We start from the raw sequence: 17319 nt of genomic DNA, 5'->3' as shown, positions 1-17319 counted from the left end.
CAAAGGCGGCTGTGCTTTTTTCCTAATTACAAGCCTATTCAAGACACCTGGAGCCTCATTTATAAAGCGCGCGTACGCACAGATTTGATCGTAAAGTGTGCGTCCCCAAAATCCACGGCAAAGGCCATATTTATTAAAACTGTCTTTGACGTGGAAAAGTGCCTAGCGCCATGTCAGGGTCTGAGCAGACGCACGCGCTTTTGCTTGTCCGATCGCTGTAGGTTTTTGGAAATATAAGCCATTTTTGCTGCTCTAAAAGGATTTAAACACTGACAGGCGCTCTTTTATATGTCAGTGGCATTAATTAGGCATCGATTAAAATTCCGCAACTGTTCAGCTGCGCACAATTTCAAGCTCATTTGCGATTTATAGATTTCACGTCTGAAAGTGAGGCGTACGCGTGCTTTCTATGGGTACATTCGTTTTCATGAATCACACGTGCGCGCTTTTGAGAAAGGGGCCTGATCATCAATGCCATGGATGTGGGACATTTCTAGGAGAGAGTCTGAAATTGGCACATTCAGATCCACCCATTGCCAAAGTGATGTTAATGAAAGAATTTATTCAGAGCATGTTGTGGGAAATGAGATTCCTTCCTAGGAGAAACTTTGAAATTGGCCCTTTCAGATATTCCAACTGATGACAGTGCTTACATTTGAAAACTTGTTGTGAATGAGTCTTGCACCAAGGCATCCAGAGGGAGAACTATGATAGTTTCAATGCCTCGCCAAAAACCTTTTGTCAGAAGTGGGATTTGAACCCACGCCTCCATTGGGAGACCAGAAACCTCACAAACTGAGAAGGTCGAACACCCTTGAGTCTGGCGCCTTAGACCGCTCGGCCATTCTGACACGGTGCTTACGGCCCAAGGCAGATGTTACCGTGTCCAAAGTCATGTCAGTTCTCTGTTCTCCCAACAAGTCATGCAATCCATTGTAGCATGTCTGTGTATGTTGATGGTCCAACAGAACATGGTCCGTGTGCGTGACCCCCAAGCCCCAGTGGCCTAATGGATAAGGCACTGGCCTCCTAAGCCAGGGATTGTGGGTTCGAGTCCCATCTGGGGTGCGCTTCAGCAGAGTGGCGCAGCGGAAGCGTGCTGGGCCCATAACCCAGAGGTCGATGGATCGAAACCATCCTCTGCTAAGAGCCCTTTTCTCGAAGGCTTGCATGGCTCCGGCTCTGAGGAAAGGCTGGCAGGACGTTATGCCGTTTCACCGCGATTGGAAAGGCAGTTGTACTATATTTCTTTATTACAAGTTGATTCAAGACACCTGAATCCTTGGCATGGTGCCAACGTTCTTCATCAGAGTGGCCTGCTATGCCAGGGACTGTAGGTTGAGTCGTGCCCGGGCTGCGTTCGAGCAGAGTGGCGCAGCGGAAGCGTGCTGGGCCCATAACCCAGAGGTCGATGGATCGAAACCATCCTCTGCTAGGTGTCCTTTAATTAAAAGCCTGCATGGCTCCGGCTCTGAGAAAACGCTGACAAAACATTACGTCGTTTCACCACGAGTCCTCGTCTTTGGAAAGGCAGCTGTACCTTGTTTCTTAATTACGAGTTTATTCAAGACACCTGAATCCTTGGCATGATGCCAACATTCTGCATCAGTGTGGCCTCCTAGGCTAGGGACGGTAGGTGGAGTCGCGCCCAGGGCACGTGTAAGCAGAGTGGCGCAGCGGAAGCGTGCTGGGCCCATAACCCAGAGGTCGATGGATCGAAACCATCCTCTGCTAGGTGACCTTTAGTTAAAAGCCTGCATGGCTCCGAGAAAACGCTGACAAGACATTACGTCGTTTCACAATGAGTCCTCATCTTTGCAAAGGCGGCTGTGCTTTTTTCCTAAATACAAGCCTATTTAAGACACCTGGAGCCTCATTTATAAAGCGCGCGTACGCACAGATTTGATCGTAAAGTGTGCGTCCCCAAAATCCACGGCAAAGGCCATATTTATTAAAACTGTCTTTGACGTGGAAAAGTGCCTAGCGCCATGTCAGGGTCTGAGCAGACCCACGCGCTTTTGCTTGTCCGATCGCTGTAGGTTTTTGGAAATATAAGCCATTTTTGCTGCTCTAAAAGGATTTAAACACTGACAGGCGCTCTTTTATATGTCAGTGGCATTAATTAGGCATCGATTAAAAATCCGCAACTGTTCAGCTGCGCACAATTTCAAGCTCATTTGCGATTTATAGATTTCACGTCTGAAAGCGAGGCGTACGCGTGCTTTCTATGGGTACATTCGTTTTCATGAATCACACGTGCGCGCTTTTGAGAAAGGGGCCTGATCATCAATGCCATGGATGTGGGACATTTCTAGGAGAGAGTCTGAAATTGGCACATTCAGATCCACCCATTGCCAAAGTGATGTTAATGAAAGAATTTATTCAGAGCATGTTGTGGGAAATGAGATTCCTTCCTAGGAGAAACTTTGAAATTGGCCCTTTCAGATATTCCAACTGATGAAAGTGCTTACATTTGAAAACTTGTTGTGAATGAGTCTTGCACCAAGGCATCCAGAGGGAGAACTATGATAGTTTCAATGCCTCGCCAAAAACCTTTTGTCAGAAGTGGGATTTGAACCCACGCCTCCATTGGGAGACCAGAAACCTCACAAACTGAGACGGTCGAACACCCTTGAGTCTGGCGCCTTAGACCGCTCGGCCATTCTGACACGGTGCTGACGGCCCAAGGCAGATGTTACCGTGTCCAAAGTCATGTCAGTTCTCTGTTCTCCCAACATGTCATGCAATCCATTGTAGCATGTCTGTGTATGTTGATGGTCCAACAGAACATGGTCCGTGAGCGTGACCCCCAAGCCCCAGTGGCCTAATGGATAAGGCACTGGCCTCCTAAGCCAGGGATTGTGGGTTCGAGTCCCATCTGGGGTGCGCTTCAGCAGAGTGGCGCAGCGGAAGCGTGCTGGGCCCATAACCCAGAGGTCGATGGATCGAAACCATCCTCTGCTAAGAGCCCTTTTCTCGAAGGCTTGCATGGCTCCGGCTCTGAGGAAAGGCTGGCAGGACGTTATGCCGTTTCACCGCGATTGGAAAGGCAGTTGTACTATATTTCTTTATTACAAGTTGATTCAAGACACCTGAATCCTTGGCATGGTGCCAACGTTCTTCATCAGAGTGGCCTGCTATGCCAGGGACTGTAGGTTGAGTCGTGCCCGGGCTGCGTTCGAGCAGAGTGGCGCAGCGGAAGCGTGCTGGGCCCATAACCCAGAGGTCGATGGATCGAAACCATCCTCTGCTAGGTGTCCTTTAATTAAAAGCCTGCATGGCTCCGGCTCTGAGAAAACGCTGACAAAACATTACGTCGTTTCACCACGAGTCCTCGTCTTTGGAAAGGCAGCTGTACCTTGTTTCTTAATTACGAGTTTATTCAAGACACCTGAATCCTTGGCATGATGCCAACATTCTGCATCAGTGTGGCCTCCTAGGCTAGGGACGGTAGGTGGAGTCGCGCCCGGGGCACGTGTAAGCAGAGTGGCGCAGCGGAAGCGTGCTGGGCCCATAACCCAGAGGTCCATGGATCGAAACCATCCTCTGCTAGGAGACGTTTAGTTAAAAGCCTGCATGGCTCCGAGAAAACGCTGACAAGACATTACGTCGTTTCACAATGAGTCCTCATCTTTGCAAAGGCGGCTGTGCTTTTTTCCTAATTACAAGCCTATTCAAGACACCTGGAGCCTCATTTATAAAGCGCGCGTACGCACAGATTTGATCGTAAAGTGTGCGTCCCCAAAATCCACGGCAAAGGCCATATTTATTAAAACTGTCTTTGACGTGGAAAAGTGCCTAGCGCCATGTCAGGGTCTGAGCAGACGCACGCGCTTTTGCTTGTCCGATCGCTGTAGGTTGTTGGAAATATAAGCCATTTTTGCTGCTCTAAAAGGATTTAAACACTGACAGGCGCTCTTTTATATGTCAGTGGCATTAATTAGGCATCGATTAAAATTCCGCAACTGTTCAGCTGCGCACAATTTCAAGCTCATTTGCGATTTATAGATTTCACGTCTGAAAATGAGGCGTACGCGTGCTTTCTATGGGTACATTCGTTTTCATGAATCACACGTGCGCGCTTTTGAGAAAGGGGCCTGATCATCAATGCCATGGATGTGGGACATTTCTAGGAGAGAGTCTGAAATTGGCACATTCAGATCCACCCATTGCCAAAGTGATGTTAATGAAAGAATTTATTCAGAGCATGTTGTGGGTAATGAGATTCCTTCCTAGGAGAAACTTTGAAATTGGCCCTTTCAGATATTCCAACTGATGAAAGTGCTTACATTTGAAAACTTGTTGTGAATGAGTCTTGCACCAAGGCATCCAGAGGGAGAACTATGATAGTTTCAATGCCTCGCCAAAAACCTTTTGTCAGAAGTGGGATTTGAACCCACGCCCCCATTGGGAGACCAGAAACCTCACAAACTAAGAAGGTTGAACACCCTCGAGTCTGGCGCCTTAGACCGCGTGGCCATTCTGACACGGTGCTAACGGCCCAAGGCAGATGTTACCGTGTCCAAAGTCATGTCAGTTCTCTGTTCTCCCAACATGTCATGCAATCCATTGTAGCATGTCTGTGTATGTTGATGGTCCAACAGAACATGGTCCGTGTGCGTGACCCCCAAGCCCCAGTGGCCTAATGGATAAGGCACTGGCCTCCTAAGCCAGGGATTGTGGGTTCGAGTCCCATCTGGGGTGCGCTTCAGCAGAGTGGCGCAGCGGAAGCGTGCTGGGCCCATAACCCAGAGGTCGATGGATCGAAACCATCCTCTGCTAAGAGCCCTTTTCTCGAAGGCTTGCATGGCTCCGGCTCTGAGGAAAGGCTGGCAGGACGTTATGCCGTTTCACCGCGATTGGAAAGGCAGTTGTACTATATTTCTTTATTACAAGTTGATTCAAGACACCTGAATCCTTGGCATGGTGCCAACGCTCTTCATCAGAGTGGCCTGCTATGCCAGGGACTGTAGGTTGAGTCGTGCCCGGGTTGCGTTCGAGCAGAGTGGCGCAGCAGAAGCGTGCTCGGCCCATAACCCAGAGGTCGATGGATCGAAACCATCCTCTGCTAGGTGTCCTTTAATTAAAAGCCTGCATGGCTCCGGCTCTGAGAAAACGCTGACAAAACATTACGTCGTTTCACCACGAGTCCTCGTCTTTGGAAAGGCAGCTGTACCTTGTTTCTTAATTACGAGTTTATTCAAGACACCTGAATCCTTGGCATGATGCCAACATTCTGCATCAGTGTGGCCTCCTAGGCTAGGGACGGTAGGTGGAGTCGCGCCCGGGGCACGTGTAAGCAGAGTGGCGCAGCGGAAGCGTGCTGGGCCCATAACCCAGAGGTCGATGGATCGAAACCATCCTCTGCTAGGTGACCTTTAGTTAAAAGCCTGCATGGCTCCGAGAAAACGCTGACAAGACATTACGTCGTTTCACAATGAGTCCTCATCTTTGCAAAGGCGGCTGTGCTTTTTTCCTAAATACAAGCCTATTTAAGACACCTGGAGCCTCATTTATAAAGCGCGCGTACGCACAGATTTGATCGTAAAGTGTGCGTCCCCAAAATCCACGGCAAAGGCCATATTTATTAAAACTGTCTTTGACGTGGAAAAGTGCCTAGCGCCATGTCAGGGTCTGAGCAGACCCACGCGCTTTTGCTTGTCCGATCGCTGTAGGTTTTTGGAAATATAAGCCATTTTTGCTGCTCTAAAAGGATTTAAACACTGACAGGCGCTCTTTTATATGTCAGTGGCATTAATTAGGCATCGATTAAAAATCCGCAACTGTTCAGCTGCGCACAATTTCAAGCTCATTTGCGATTTATAGATTTCACGTCTGAAAGTGAGGCGTACGCGTGCTTTCTATGGGTACATTCGTTTTCATGAATCACACGTGCGCGCTTTTGAGAAAGGGGCCTGATCATCAATGCCATGGATGTGGGACATTTCTAGGAGAGAGTCTGAAATTGGCACATTCAGATCCACCCATTGCCAAAGTGATGTTAATGAAAGAATTTATTCAGAGCATGTTGTGGGAAATGAGATTCCTTCCTAGGAGAAACTTTGAAATTGGCCCTTTCAGATATTCCAACTGATGAAAGTGCTTACATTTGAAAACTTGTTGTGAATGAGTCTTGCACCAAGGCATCCAGAGGGAGAACTATGATAGTTTCAATGCCTCGCCAAAAACCTTTTGTCAGAAGTGGGATTTGAACCCACGCCTCCATTGGGAGACCAGAAACCTCACAAACTGAGAAGGTCGAACACCCTTGAGTCTGGCGCCTTAGACCGCTCGGCCATTCTGACACGGTGCTAACGGCCCAAGGCAGATGTTACCGTGTCCAAAGTCATGTCAGTTCTCTGTTCTCCCAACATGTCATGCAATCCATTGTAGCATGTCTGTGTATGTTGATGGTCCAACAGAACATGGTCCGTGTGCGTGACCCCCAAGCCCCAGTGGCCTAATGGATAAGGCACTGGCCTCCTAAGCCAGGGATTGTGGGTTCGAGTCCCATCTGGGGTGCGCTTCAACAGAGTGGCACAGCGGAAGCGTGCTGGGCCCATAACCCAGAGGTCGATGGATCGAAACCATCCTCTGCTAAGAGCCCTTTTCTCGAAGGCTTGCATGGCTCCGGCTCTGAGGAAAGGCTGGCAGGACGTTATGCCGTTTCACCGCGATTGGAAAGGCAGTTGTACTATATTTCTTTATTACAAGTTGATTCAAGACACCTGAATCCTTGGCATGGTGCCAACGTTCTTCATCAGAGTGGCCTGCTATGCCAGGGACTGTAGGTTGAGTCGTGCCCGGGCTGCGTTCGAGCAGAGTGGCGCAGCGGAAGCGTGCTGGGCCCATAACCCAGAGGTCGATGGATCGAAACCATCCTCTGCTAGGTGTCCTTTAATTAAAAGCCTGCATGGCTCCGGCTCTGAGAAAACGCTGACAAAACATTACGTTGTTTCACCACGAGTCCTCGTCTTTGGAAAGGCAGCTGTACCTTGTTTCTTAATTACGAGTTTATTCAAGACACCTGAATCCTTGGCATGATGCCAACATTCTGCATCAGTGTGGCCTCCTAGGCTAGGGACGGTAGGTGGAGTCGCGCCCGGGGCACGTGTAAGCAGAGTGGCGCAGCGGAAGCGTGCTGGGCCCATAACCCAGAGGTCGATGGATCGAAACCATCCTCTGCTAGGAGACTTTTTGTTAAAAGCCTGCATGGCTCCGAGAAAACGCTGACAAGACATTACGTCGTTTCACAATGAGTCCTCATCTTTGCAAAGGCGGCTGTGCTTTTTTCCTAATTACAAGCCTATTCAAGACACCTGGAGCCTCATTTATAAAGCGCGCGTACGCACAGATTTGATCGTAAAGTGTGCGTCCCCAAAATCCACGGCAAAGGCCATATTTATTAAAACTGTCTTTGACGTGGAAAAGTGCCTAGCGCCATGTCAGGGTCTGAGCAGACGCACGCGCTTTTGCTTGTCCGATCGCTGTAGGTTTTTGGAAATATAAGCCATTTTTGCTGCTCTAAAAGGATTTAAACACTGACAGGCGCTCTTTTATATGTCAGTGGCATTAATTAGGCATCGATTAAAATTCCGCAACTGTTCAGCTGCGCACAATTTCAAGCTCATTTGCGATTTATAGATTTCACGTCTGAAAGTGAGGCGTACGCGTGCTTTCTATGGGTACATTCGTTTTCATGAATCACACGTGCGCGCTTTTGAGAAAGGGGCCTGATCATCAATGCCATGGATGTGGGACATTTCTAGGAGAGAGTCTGAAATTGGCACATTCAGATCCACCCATTGCCAAAGTGATGTTAATGAAAGAATTTATTCAGAGCATGTTGTGGGAAATGAGATTCCTTCCTAGGAGAAACTTTGAAATTGGCCCTTTCAGATATTCCAACTGATGAAAGTGCTTACATTTGAAAACTTGTTGTGAATGAGTCTTGCACCAAGGCATCCAGAGGGAGAACTATGATAGTTTCAATGCCTCGCCAAAAACCTTTTGTCAGAAGTGGGATTTGAACCCACGCCCCCATTGGGAGACCAGAAACCTCACAAACTGAGAAGGTTGAACACCCTTGAGTCTGGCGCCTTAGACCGCGTGGCCATTCTGACACGGTGCTAACGGCCCAAGGCAGATGTTACCGTGTCCAAAGTCATGTCAGTTCTCTGTTCTCCCAACATGTCATGCAATCCATTGTAGCATGTCTGTGTATGTTGATGGTCCAACAGAACATGGTCCGTGTGCGTGACCCCCAAGCCCCAGTGGCCTAATGGATAAGGCACTGGCCTCCTAAGCCAGGGATTGTGGGTTCGAGTCCCATCTGGGGTGCGCTTCAACAGAGTGGCGCAGCGGAAGCGTGCTGGGCCCATAACCCAGAGGTCGATGGATCGAAACCATCCTCTGCTAAGAGCCCTTTTCTCGAAGGCTTGCATGGCTCCGGCTCTGAGGAAAGGCTGGCAGGACGTTATGCCGTTTCACCGCGATTGGAAAGGCAGTTGTACTATATTTCTTTATTACAAGTTGATTCAAGACACCTGAATCCTTGGCATGGTGCCAACGTTCTTCATCAGAGTGGCCTGCTATGCCAGGGACTGTAGGTTGAGTCGTGCCCGGGCTGCGTTCGAGCAGAGTGGCGCAGCGGAAGCGTGCTGGGCCCATAACCCAGAGGTCGATGGATCGAAACCATCCTCTGCTAGGTGTCCTTTAATTAAAAGCCTGCATGGCTCCGGCTCTGAGAAAACGCTGACAAAACATTACGTTGTTTCACCACGAGTCCTCGTCTTTGGAAAGGCAGCTGTACCTTGTTTCTTAATTACGAGTTTATTCAAGACACCTGAATCCTTGGCATGATGCCAACATTCTGCATCAGTGTGGCCTCCTAGGCTAGGGACGGTAGGTGGAGTCGCGCCCGGGGCACGTGTAAGCAGAGTGGCGCAGCGGAAGCGTGCTGGGCCCATAACCCAGAGGTCGATGGATCGAAACCATCCTCTGCTAGGAGACTTTTTGTTAAAAGCCTGCATGGCTCCGAGAAAACGCTGACAAGACATTACGTCGTTTCACAATGAGTCCTCATCTTTGCAAAGGCGGCTGTGCTTTTTTCCTAATTACAAGCCTATTCAAGACACCTGGAGCCTCATTTATAAAGCGCGCGTACGCACAGATTTGATCGTAAAGTGTGCGTCCCCAAAATCCACGGCAAAGGCCATATTTATTAAAACTGTCTTTGACGTGGAAAAGTGCCTAGCGCCATGTCAGGGTCTGAGCAGACGCACGCGCTTTTGCTTGTCCGATCGCTGTAGGTTTTTGGAAATATAAGCCATTTTTGCTGCTCTAAAAGGATTTAAACACTGACAGGCGCTCTTTTATATGTCAGTGGCATTAATTAGGCATCGATTAAAATTCCGCAACTGTTCAGCTGCGCACAATTTCAAGCTCATTTGCGATTTATAGATTTCACGTCTGAAAGTGAGGCGTACGCGTGCTTTCTATGGGTACATTCGTTTTCATGAATCACACGTGCGCGCTTTTGAGAAAGGGGCCTGATCATCAATGCCATGGATGTGGGACATTTCTAGGAGAGAGTCTGAAATTGGCACATTCAGATCCACCCATTGCCAAAGTGATGTTAATGAAAGAATTTATTCAGAGCATGTTGTGGGAAATGAGATTCCTTCCTAGGAGAAACTTTGAAATTGGCCCTTTCAGATATTCCAACTGATGAAAGTGCTTACATTTGAAAACTTGTTGTGAATGAGTCTTGCACCAAGGCATCCAGAGGGAGAACTATGATAGTTTCAATGCCTCGCCAAAAACCTTTTGTCAGAAGTGGGATTTGAACCCACGCCCCCATTGGGAGACCAGAAACCTCACAAACTGAGAAGGTTGAACACCCTTGAGTCTGGCGCCTTAGACCGCGTGGCCATTCTGACACGGTGCTAACGGCCCAAGGCAGATGTTACCGTGTCCAAAGTCATGTCAGTTCTCTGTTCTCCCAACATGTCATGCAATCCATTGTAGCATGTCTGTGTATGTTGATGGTCCAACAGAACATGGTCCGTGTGCGTGACCCCCAAGCCCCAGTGGCCTAATGGATAAGGCACTGGCCTCCTAAGCCAGGGATTGTGGGTTCGAGTCCCATCTGGGGTGCGCTTCAGCAGAGTGGCGCAGCGGAAGCGTGCTGGGCCCATAACCCAGAGGTCGATGGATCGAAACCATCCTCTGCTAAGAGCCCTTTTCTCGAAGGCTTGCATGGCTCCGGCTCTGAGGAAAGGCTGGCAGGACGTTATGCCGTTTCACCGCGATTGGAAAGGCAGTTGTACTATATTTCTTTATTACAAGTTGATTCAAGACACCTGAATCCTTGGCATGGTGCCAACGCTCTTCATCAGAGTGGCCTGCTATGCCAGGGACTGTAGGTTGAGTCGTGCCCGGGTTGCGTTCGAGCAGAGTGGCGCAGCGGAAGCGTGCTCGGCCCATAACCCAGAGGTCGATGGATCGAAACCATCCTCTGCTAGGTGTCCTTTAATTAAAAGCCTGCATGGCTCCGGCTCTGAGAAAACGCTGACAAAACATTACGTCGTTTCACCACGAGTCCTCGTCTTTGGAAAGGCAGCTGTACCTTGTTTCTTAATTACGAGTTTATTCAAGACACCTGAATCCTTGGCATGATGCCAACATTCTGCATCAGTGTGGCCTCCTAGGCTAGGGACGGTAGGTGGAGTCGCGCCCAGGGCACGTGTAAGCAGAGTGGCGCAGCGGAAGCGTGCTGGGCCCATAACCCAGGGGTCGATGGATCGAAACCATCCTCTGCTAGGTGACCTTTAGTTAAAAGCCTGCATGGCTCCGAGAAAACGCTGACAAGACATTACGTCGTTTCACAATGAGTCCTCATCTTTGCAAAGGCGGCTGTGCTTTTTTCCTAAATACAAGCCTATTTAAGACACCTGGAGCCTCATTTATAAAGCGCGCGTACGCACAGATTTGATCGTAAAGTGTGCGTCCCCAAAATCCACGGCAAAGGCCATATTTATTAAAACTGTCTTTGACGTGGAAAAGTGCCTAGCGCCATGTCAGGGTCTGAGCAGACCCACGCGCTTTTGCTTGTCCGATCGCTGTAGGTTTTTGGAAATATAAGCCATTTTTGCTGCTCTAAAAGGATTTAAACACTGACAGGCGCTCTTTTATATGTCAGTGGCATTAATTAGGCATCGATTAAAAATCCGCAACTGTTCAGCTGCGCACAATTTCAAGCTCATTTGCGATTTATAGATTTCACGTCTGAAAGCGAGGCGTACGCGTGCTTTCTATGGGTACATTCGTTTTCATGAATCACACGTGCGCGCTTTTGAGAAAGGGGCCTGATCATCAATGCCATGGATGTGGGACATTTCTAGGAGAGAGTCTGAAATTGGCACATTCAGATCCACCCATTGCCAAAGTGATGTTAATGAAAGAATTTATTCAGAGCATGTTGTGGGAAATGAGATTCCTTCCTAGGAGAAACTTTGAAATTGGCCCTTTCAGATATTCCAACTGATGAAAGTGCTTACATTTGAAAACTTGTTGTGAATGAGTCTTGCACCAAGGCATCCAGAGGGAGAACTATGATAGTTTCAATGCCTCGCCAAAAACCTTTTGTCAGAAGTGGGATTTGAACCCACGCCTCCATTGGGAGACCAGAAACCTCACAAACTGAGACGGTCGAACACCCTTGAGTCTGGCGCCTTAGACCGCTCGGCCATTCTGACACGGTGCTGACGGCCCAAGGCAGATGTTACCGTGTCCAAAGTCATGTCAGTTCTCTGTTCTCCCAACATGTCATGCAATCCATTGTAGCATGTCTGTGTATGTTGATGGTCCAACAGAACATGGTCCGTGAGCGTGACCCCCAAGCCCCAGTGGCCTAATGGATAAGGCACTGGCCTCCTAAGCCAGGGATTGTGGGTTCGAGTCCCATCTGGGGTGCGCTTCAGCAGAGTGGCGCAGCGGAAGCGTGCTGGGCCCATAACCCAGAGGTCGATGGATCGAAACCATCCTCTGCTAAGAGCCCTTTTCTCGAAGGCTTGCATGGCTCCGGCTCTGAGGAAAGGCTGGCAGGACGTTATGCCGTTTCACCGCGATTGGAAAGGCAGTTGTACTATATTTCTTTATTACAAGTTGATTCAAGACACCTGAATCCTTGGCATGGTGCCAACGTTCTTCATCAGAGTGGCCTGCTATGCCAGGGACTGTAGGTTGAGTCGTGCCCGGGCTGCGTTCGAGCAGAGTGGCGCAGCGGAAGCGTGCTGGGCCCATAACCCAGAGGTCGATGGATCGAAACCATCCTCTGCTAGGTGTCCTTTAATTAAAAGCCTGCATGGCTCCGGCTCTGAGAAAACGCTGACAAAACATTACGTCGTTTCACCACGAGTCCTCGTCTTTGGAAAGGCAGCTGTACCTTGTTTCTTAATTACGAGTTTATTCAAGACACCTGAATCCTTGGCATGATGCCAACATTCTGCATCAGTGTGGCCTCCTAGGCTAGGGACGGTAGGTGGAGTCGCGCCCGGGGCACGTGTAAGCAGAGTGGCGCAGCGGAAGCGTGCTGGGCCCATAACCCAGAGGTCCATGGATCGAAACCATCCTCTGCTAGGAGACGTTTAGTTAAAAGCCTGCATGGCTCCGAGAAAACGCTGACAAGACATTACGTCGTTTCACAATGAGTCCTCATCTTTGCAAAGGCGGCTGTGCTTTTTTCCTAATTACAAGCCTATTCAAGACACCTGGAGCCTCATTTATAAAGCGCGCGTACGCACAGATTTGATCGTAAAGTGTGCGTCCCCAAAATCCACGGCAAAGGCCATATTTATTAAAACTGTCTTTGACGTGGAAAAGTGCCTAGCGCCATGTCAGGGTCTGAGCAGACGCACGCGCTTTTGCTTGTCCGATCGCTGTAGGTTTTTGGAAATATAAGCCATTTTTGCTGCTCTAAAAGGATTTAAACACTGACAGGCGCTCTTTTATATGTCAGTGGCATTAATTAGGCATCGATTAAAATTCCGCAACTGTTCAGCTGCGCACAATTTCAAGCTCATTTGCGATTTATAGATTTCACGTCTGAAAGTGAGGCGTACGCGTGCTTTCTATGGGTACATTCGTTTTCATGAATCACACGTGCGCGCTTTTGAGAAAGGGGCCTGATCATCAATGCCATGGATGTGGGACATTTCTAGGAGAGAGTCTGAAATTGGCACATTCAGATCCACCCATTGCCAAAGTGATGTTAATGAAAGAATTTATTCAGAGCATGTTGTGGGAAATGAGATTCCTTCCTAGGAGAAACTTTGAAATTGGCCCTTTCAGATATTCCAACTGATGAAAGTGCTTACATTTGAAAACTTGTTGTGAATGAGTCTTGCACCAAGGCATCCAGAGGGAGAACTATGATAGTTTCAATGCCTCGCCAAAAAACTTTTGTCAGAAGTGGGATTTGAACCCACGCCCCCATTGGGAGACCAGAAACCTCACAAACTGAGAAGGTTGAACACCCTTGAGTCTGGCGCCTTAGACCGCGTGGCCATTCTGACACGGTGCTAACGGCCCAAGGCAGATGTTACCGTGTCCAAAGTCATGTCAGTTCTCTGTTCTCCCAACATGTCATGCAATCCATTGTAGCATGTCTGTGTATGTTGATGGTCCAACAGAACATGGTCCGTGTGCGTGACCCCCAAGCCCCAGTGGCCTAATGGATAAGGCACTGGCCTCCTAAGCCAGGGATTGTGGGTTCGAGTCCCATCTGGGGTGCGCTTCAACAGAGTGGCGCAGCGGAAGCGTGCTGGGCCCATAACCCAGAGGTCGATGGATCGAAACCATCCTCTGCTAAGAGCCCTTTTCTCGAAGGCTTGCATGGCTCCGGCTCTGAGGAAAGGCTGGCAGGACGTTATGCCGTTTCACCGCGATTGGAAAGGCAGTTGTACTATATTTCTTTATTACAAGTTGATTCAAGACACCTGAATCCTTGGCATGGTGCCAACGTTCTTCATCAGAGTGGCCTGCTATGCCAGGGACTGTAGGTTGAGTCGTGCCCGGGCTGCGTTCGAGCAGAGTGGCGCAGCGGAAGCGTGCTGGGCCCATAACCCAGAGGTCGATGGATCGAAACCATCCTCTGCTAGGTGTCCTTTAATTAAAAGCCTGCATGGCTCCGGCTCTGAGAAAACGCTGACAAAACATTACGTTGTTTCACCACGAGTCCTCGTCTTTGGAAAGGCAGCTGTACCTTGTTTCTTAATTACGAGTTTATTCAAGACACCTGAATCCTTGGCATGATGCCAACATTCTGCATCAGTGTGGCCTCCTAGGCTAGGGACGGTAGGTGGAGTCGCGCCCGGGGCACGTGTAAGCAGAGTGGCGCAGCGGAAGCGTGCTGGGCCCATAACCCAGAGGTCGATGGATCGAAACCATCCTCTGCTAGGAGACTTTTTGTTAAAAGCCTGCATGGCTCCGAGAAAACGCTGACAAGACATTACGTCGTTTCACAATGAGTCCTCATCTTTGCAAAGGCGGCTGTGCTTTTTTCCTAATTACAAGCCTATTCAAGACACCTGGAGCCTCATTTATAAAGCGCGCGTACGCACAGATTTGATCGTAAAGTGTGCGTCCCCAAAATCCACGGCAAAGGCCATATTTATTAAAACTGTCTTTGACGTGGAAAAGTGCCTAGCGCCATGTCAGGGTCTGAGCAGACGCACGCGCTTTTGCTTGTCCGATCGCTGTAGGTTTTTGGAAATATAAGCCATTTTTGCTGCTCTAAAAGGATTTAAACACTGACAGGCGCTCTTTTATATGTCAGTGGCATTAATTAGGCATCGATTAAAATTCCGCAACTGTTCAGCTGCGCACAATTTCAAGCTCATTTGCGATTTATAGATTTCACGTCTGAAAGTGAGGCGTACGCGTGCTTTCTATGGGTACATTCGTTTTCATGAATCACACGTGCGCGCTTTTGAGAAAGGGGCCTGATCATCAATGCCATGGATGTGGGACATTTCTAGGAGAGAGTCTGAAATTGGCACATTCAGATCCACCCATTGCCAAAGTGATGTTAATGAAAGAATTTATTCAGAGCATGTTGTGGGAAATGAGATTCCTTCCTAGGAGAAACTTTGAAATTGGCCCTTTCAGATATTCCAACTGATGAAAGTGCTTACATTTGAAAACTTGTTGTGAATGAGTCTTGCACCAAGGCATCCAGAGGGAGAACTATGATAGTTTCAATGCCTCGCCAAAAACCTTTTGTCAGAAGTGGGATTTGAACCCACGCCCCCATTGGGAGACCAGAAACCTCACAAACTGAGAAGGTTGAACACCCTTGAGTCTGGCGCCTTAGACCGCGTGGCCATTCTGACACGGTGCTAACGGCCCAAGGCAGATGTTACCGTGTCCAAAGTCATGTCAGTTCTCTGTTCTCCCAACATGTCATGCAATCCATTGTAGCATGTCTGTGTATGTTGATGGTCCAACAGAACATGGTCCGTGTGCGTGACCCCCAAGCCCCAGTGGCCTAATGGATAAGGCACTGGCCTCCTAAGCCAGGGATTGTGGGTTCGAGTCCCATCTGGGGTGCGCTTCAGCAGAGTGGCGCAGCGGAAGCGTGCTGGGCCCATAACCCAGAGGTCGATGGATCGAAACCATCCTCTGCTAAGAGCCCTTTTCTCGAAGGCTTGCATGGCTCCGGCTCTGAGGAAAGGCTGGCAGGACGTTATGCCGTTTCACCGCGATTGGAAAGGCAGTTGTACTATATTTCTTTATTACAAGTTGATTCAAGACACCTGAATCCTTGGCATGGTGCCAACGCTCTTCATCAGAGTGGCCTGCTATGCCAGGGACTGTAGGTTGAGTCGTGCCCGGGTTGCGTTCGAGCAGAGTGGCGCAGCGGAAGCGTGCTCGGCCCATAACCCAGAGGTCGATGGATCGAAACCATCCTCTGCTAGGTGTCCTTTAATTAAAAGCCTGCATGGCTCCGGCTCTGAGAAAACGCTGACAAAACATTACGTCGTTTCACCACGAGTCCTCGTCTTTGGAAAGGCAGCTGTACCTTGTTTCTTAATTACGAGTTTATTCAAGACACCTGAATCCTTGGCATGATGCCAACATTCTGCATCAGTGTGGCCTCCTAGGCTAGGGACGGTAGGTGGAGTCGCGCCCAGGGCACGTGTAAGCAGAGTGGCGCAGCGGAAGCGTGCTGGGCCCATAACCCAGGGGTCGATGGATCGAAACCATCCTCTGCTAGGTGACCTTTAGTTAAAAGCCTGCATGGCTCCGAGAAAACGCTGACAAGACATTACGTCGTTTCACAATGAGTCCTCATCTTTGCAAAGGCGGCTGTGCTTTTTTCCTAAATACAAGCCTATTTAAGACACCTGGAGCCTCATTTATAAAGCGCGCGTACGCACAGATTTGATCGTAAAGTGTGCGTCCCCAAAATCCACGGCAAAGGCCATATTTATTAAAACTGTCTTTGACGTGGAAAAGTGCCTAGCGCCATGTCAGGGTCTGAGCAGACCCACGCGCTTTTGCTTGTCCGATCGCTGTAGGTTTTTGGAAATATAAGCCATTTTTGCTGCTCTAAAAGGATTTAAACACTGACAGGCGCTCTTTTATATGTCAGTGGCATTAATTAGGCATCGATTAAAAATCCGCAACTGTTCAGCTGCGCACAATTTCAAGCTCATTTGCGATTTATAGATTTCACGTCTGAAAGCGAGGCGTACGCGTGCTTTCTATGGGTACATTCGTTTTCATGAATCACACGTGCGCGCTTTTGAGAAAGGGGCCTGATCATCAATGCCATGGATGTGGGACATTTCTAGGAGAGAGTCTGAAATTGGCACATTCAGATCCACCCATTGCCAAAGTGATGTTAATGAAAGAATTTATTCAGAGCATGTTGTGGGAAATGAGATTCCTTCCTAGGAGAAACTTTGAAATTGGCCCTTTCAGATATTCCAACTGATGAAAGTGCTTACATTTGAAAACTTGTTGTGAATGAGTCTTGCACCAAGGCATCCAGAGGGAGAACTATGATAGTTTCAATGCCTCGCCAAAAACCTTTTGTCAGAAGTGGGATTTGAACCCACGCCTCCATTGGGAGACCAGAAACCTCACAAACTGAGACGGTCGAACACCCTTGAGTCTGGCGCCTTAGACCGCTCGGCCATTCTGACACGGTGCTGACGGCCCAAGGCAGATGTTACCGTGTCCAAAGTCATGTCAGTTCTCTGTTCTCCCAACATGTCATGCAATCCATTGTAGCATGTCTGTGTATGTTGA

The 17319-nt window shown here is 48.8% G+C and overlaps 19 non-coding genes across 19 annotated transcripts; 9 read left to right on the top strand and 10 right to left on the bottom strand.

Annotated features, from left to right (window-relative positions):
* Positions 1–739: 739 nt before the first annotated feature.
* On the bottom strand, positions 740–851 carry trnal-caa (transfer RNA leucine (anticodon CAA)). Its single transcript has 2 exons — positions 814–851; positions 740–785 (listed from the first exon to the last, which is right to left on the bottom strand). It is a non-coding gene; the product is annotated as a tRNA-Leu (tRNA).
* A 144-nt stretch (positions 852–995) lies between these two features.
* trnar-ccu (transfer RNA arginine (anticodon CCU)) lies at positions 996–1068 on the top strand. The gene has a single exon. It is a non-coding gene; the product is annotated as a tRNA-Arg (tRNA).
* A 1489-nt stretch (positions 1069–2557) lies between these two features.
* On the bottom strand, positions 2558–2669 carry trnal-caa (transfer RNA leucine (anticodon CAA)). Its single transcript has 2 exons — positions 2632–2669; positions 2558–2603 (listed from the first exon to the last, which is right to left on the bottom strand). It is a non-coding gene; the product is annotated as a tRNA-Leu (tRNA).
* Positions 2670–2813: 144 nt separating this feature from the next.
* On the top strand, positions 2814–2886 carry trnar-ccu (transfer RNA arginine (anticodon CCU)). The gene has a single exon. It is a non-coding gene; the product is annotated as a tRNA-Arg (tRNA).
* A 1489-nt stretch (positions 2887–4375) lies between these two features.
* On the bottom strand, positions 4376–4487 carry trnas-cga (transfer RNA serine (anticodon CGA)). Its single transcript has 2 exons — positions 4450–4487; positions 4376–4421 (listed from the first exon to the last, which is right to left on the bottom strand). It is a non-coding gene; the product is annotated as a tRNA-Ser (tRNA).
* Positions 4488–4631: 144 nt separating this feature from the next.
* trnar-ccu (transfer RNA arginine (anticodon CCU)) lies at positions 4632–4704 on the top strand. Its single transcript has one exon. It is a non-coding gene; the product is annotated as a tRNA-Arg (tRNA).
* A 1489-nt stretch (positions 4705–6193) lies between these two features.
* On the bottom strand, positions 6194–6305 carry trnal-caa (transfer RNA leucine (anticodon CAA)). The gene is made up of 2 exons: positions 6268–6305; positions 6194–6239 (listed from the first exon to the last, which is right to left on the bottom strand). It is a non-coding gene; the product is annotated as a tRNA-Leu (tRNA).
* A 144-nt stretch (positions 6306–6449) lies between these two features.
* trnar-ccu (transfer RNA arginine (anticodon CCU)) lies at positions 6450–6522 on the top strand. Its single transcript has one exon. It is a non-coding gene; the product is annotated as a tRNA-Arg (tRNA).
* A 1489-nt stretch (positions 6523–8011) lies between these two features.
* trnal-caa (transfer RNA leucine (anticodon CAA)) lies at positions 8012–8123 on the bottom strand. The gene is made up of 2 exons: positions 8086–8123; positions 8012–8057 (listed from the first exon to the last, which is right to left on the bottom strand). It is a non-coding gene; the product is annotated as a tRNA-Leu (tRNA).
* Positions 8124–8267: 144 nt separating this feature from the next.
* trnar-ccu (transfer RNA arginine (anticodon CCU)) lies at positions 8268–8340 on the top strand. The gene has a single exon. It is a non-coding gene; the product is annotated as a tRNA-Arg (tRNA).
* Positions 8341–9829: 1489 nt separating this feature from the next.
* On the bottom strand, positions 9830–9941 carry trnal-caa (transfer RNA leucine (anticodon CAA)). Its single transcript has 2 exons — positions 9904–9941; positions 9830–9875 (listed from the first exon to the last, which is right to left on the bottom strand). It is a non-coding gene; the product is annotated as a tRNA-Leu (tRNA).
* A 144-nt stretch (positions 9942–10085) lies between these two features.
* trnar-ccu (transfer RNA arginine (anticodon CCU)) lies at positions 10086–10158 on the top strand. The gene has a single exon. It is a non-coding gene; the product is annotated as a tRNA-Arg (tRNA).
* A 1489-nt stretch (positions 10159–11647) lies between these two features.
* Positions 11648–11759, bottom strand: trnal-caa (transfer RNA leucine (anticodon CAA)). Its single transcript has 2 exons — positions 11722–11759; positions 11648–11693 (listed from the first exon to the last, which is right to left on the bottom strand). It is a non-coding gene; the product is annotated as a tRNA-Leu (tRNA).
* A 144-nt stretch (positions 11760–11903) lies between these two features.
* Positions 11904–11976, top strand: trnar-ccu (transfer RNA arginine (anticodon CCU)). Its single transcript has one exon. It is a non-coding gene; the product is annotated as a tRNA-Arg (tRNA).
* A 1489-nt stretch (positions 11977–13465) lies between these two features.
* trnal-caa (transfer RNA leucine (anticodon CAA)) lies at positions 13466–13577 on the bottom strand. The gene is made up of 2 exons: positions 13540–13577; positions 13466–13511 (listed from the first exon to the last, which is right to left on the bottom strand). It is a non-coding gene; the product is annotated as a tRNA-Leu (tRNA).
* A 144-nt stretch (positions 13578–13721) lies between these two features.
* trnar-ccu (transfer RNA arginine (anticodon CCU)) lies at positions 13722–13794 on the top strand. Its single transcript has one exon. It is a non-coding gene; the product is annotated as a tRNA-Arg (tRNA).
* A 1489-nt stretch (positions 13795–15283) lies between these two features.
* On the bottom strand, positions 15284–15395 carry trnal-caa (transfer RNA leucine (anticodon CAA)). Its single transcript has 2 exons — positions 15358–15395; positions 15284–15329 (listed from the first exon to the last, which is right to left on the bottom strand). It is a non-coding gene; the product is annotated as a tRNA-Leu (tRNA).
* A 144-nt stretch (positions 15396–15539) lies between these two features.
* On the top strand, positions 15540–15612 carry trnar-ccu (transfer RNA arginine (anticodon CCU)). The gene has a single exon. It is a non-coding gene; the product is annotated as a tRNA-Arg (tRNA).
* A 1489-nt stretch (positions 15613–17101) lies between these two features.
* Positions 17102–17213, bottom strand: trnal-caa (transfer RNA leucine (anticodon CAA)). Its single transcript has 2 exons — positions 17176–17213; positions 17102–17147 (listed from the first exon to the last, which is right to left on the bottom strand). It is a non-coding gene; the product is annotated as a tRNA-Leu (tRNA).
* Between the last annotated feature and the right edge of the window lie 106 nt (positions 17214–17319).

The sequence above is a fragment of the Misgurnus anguillicaudatus genome, chromosome 2 (assembly GCF_027580225.2).
Source record: "Misgurnus anguillicaudatus chromosome 2, ASM2758022v2, whole genome shotgun sequence".
Classification (NCBI taxonomy): domain Eukaryota; kingdom Metazoa; phylum Chordata; class Actinopteri; order Cypriniformes; family Cobitidae; genus Misgurnus; species Misgurnus anguillicaudatus.
The sequence above is the reverse complement of the archived record's forward strand: the minus strand, read 5'-3'. Positions and strand labels throughout refer to the sequence as shown.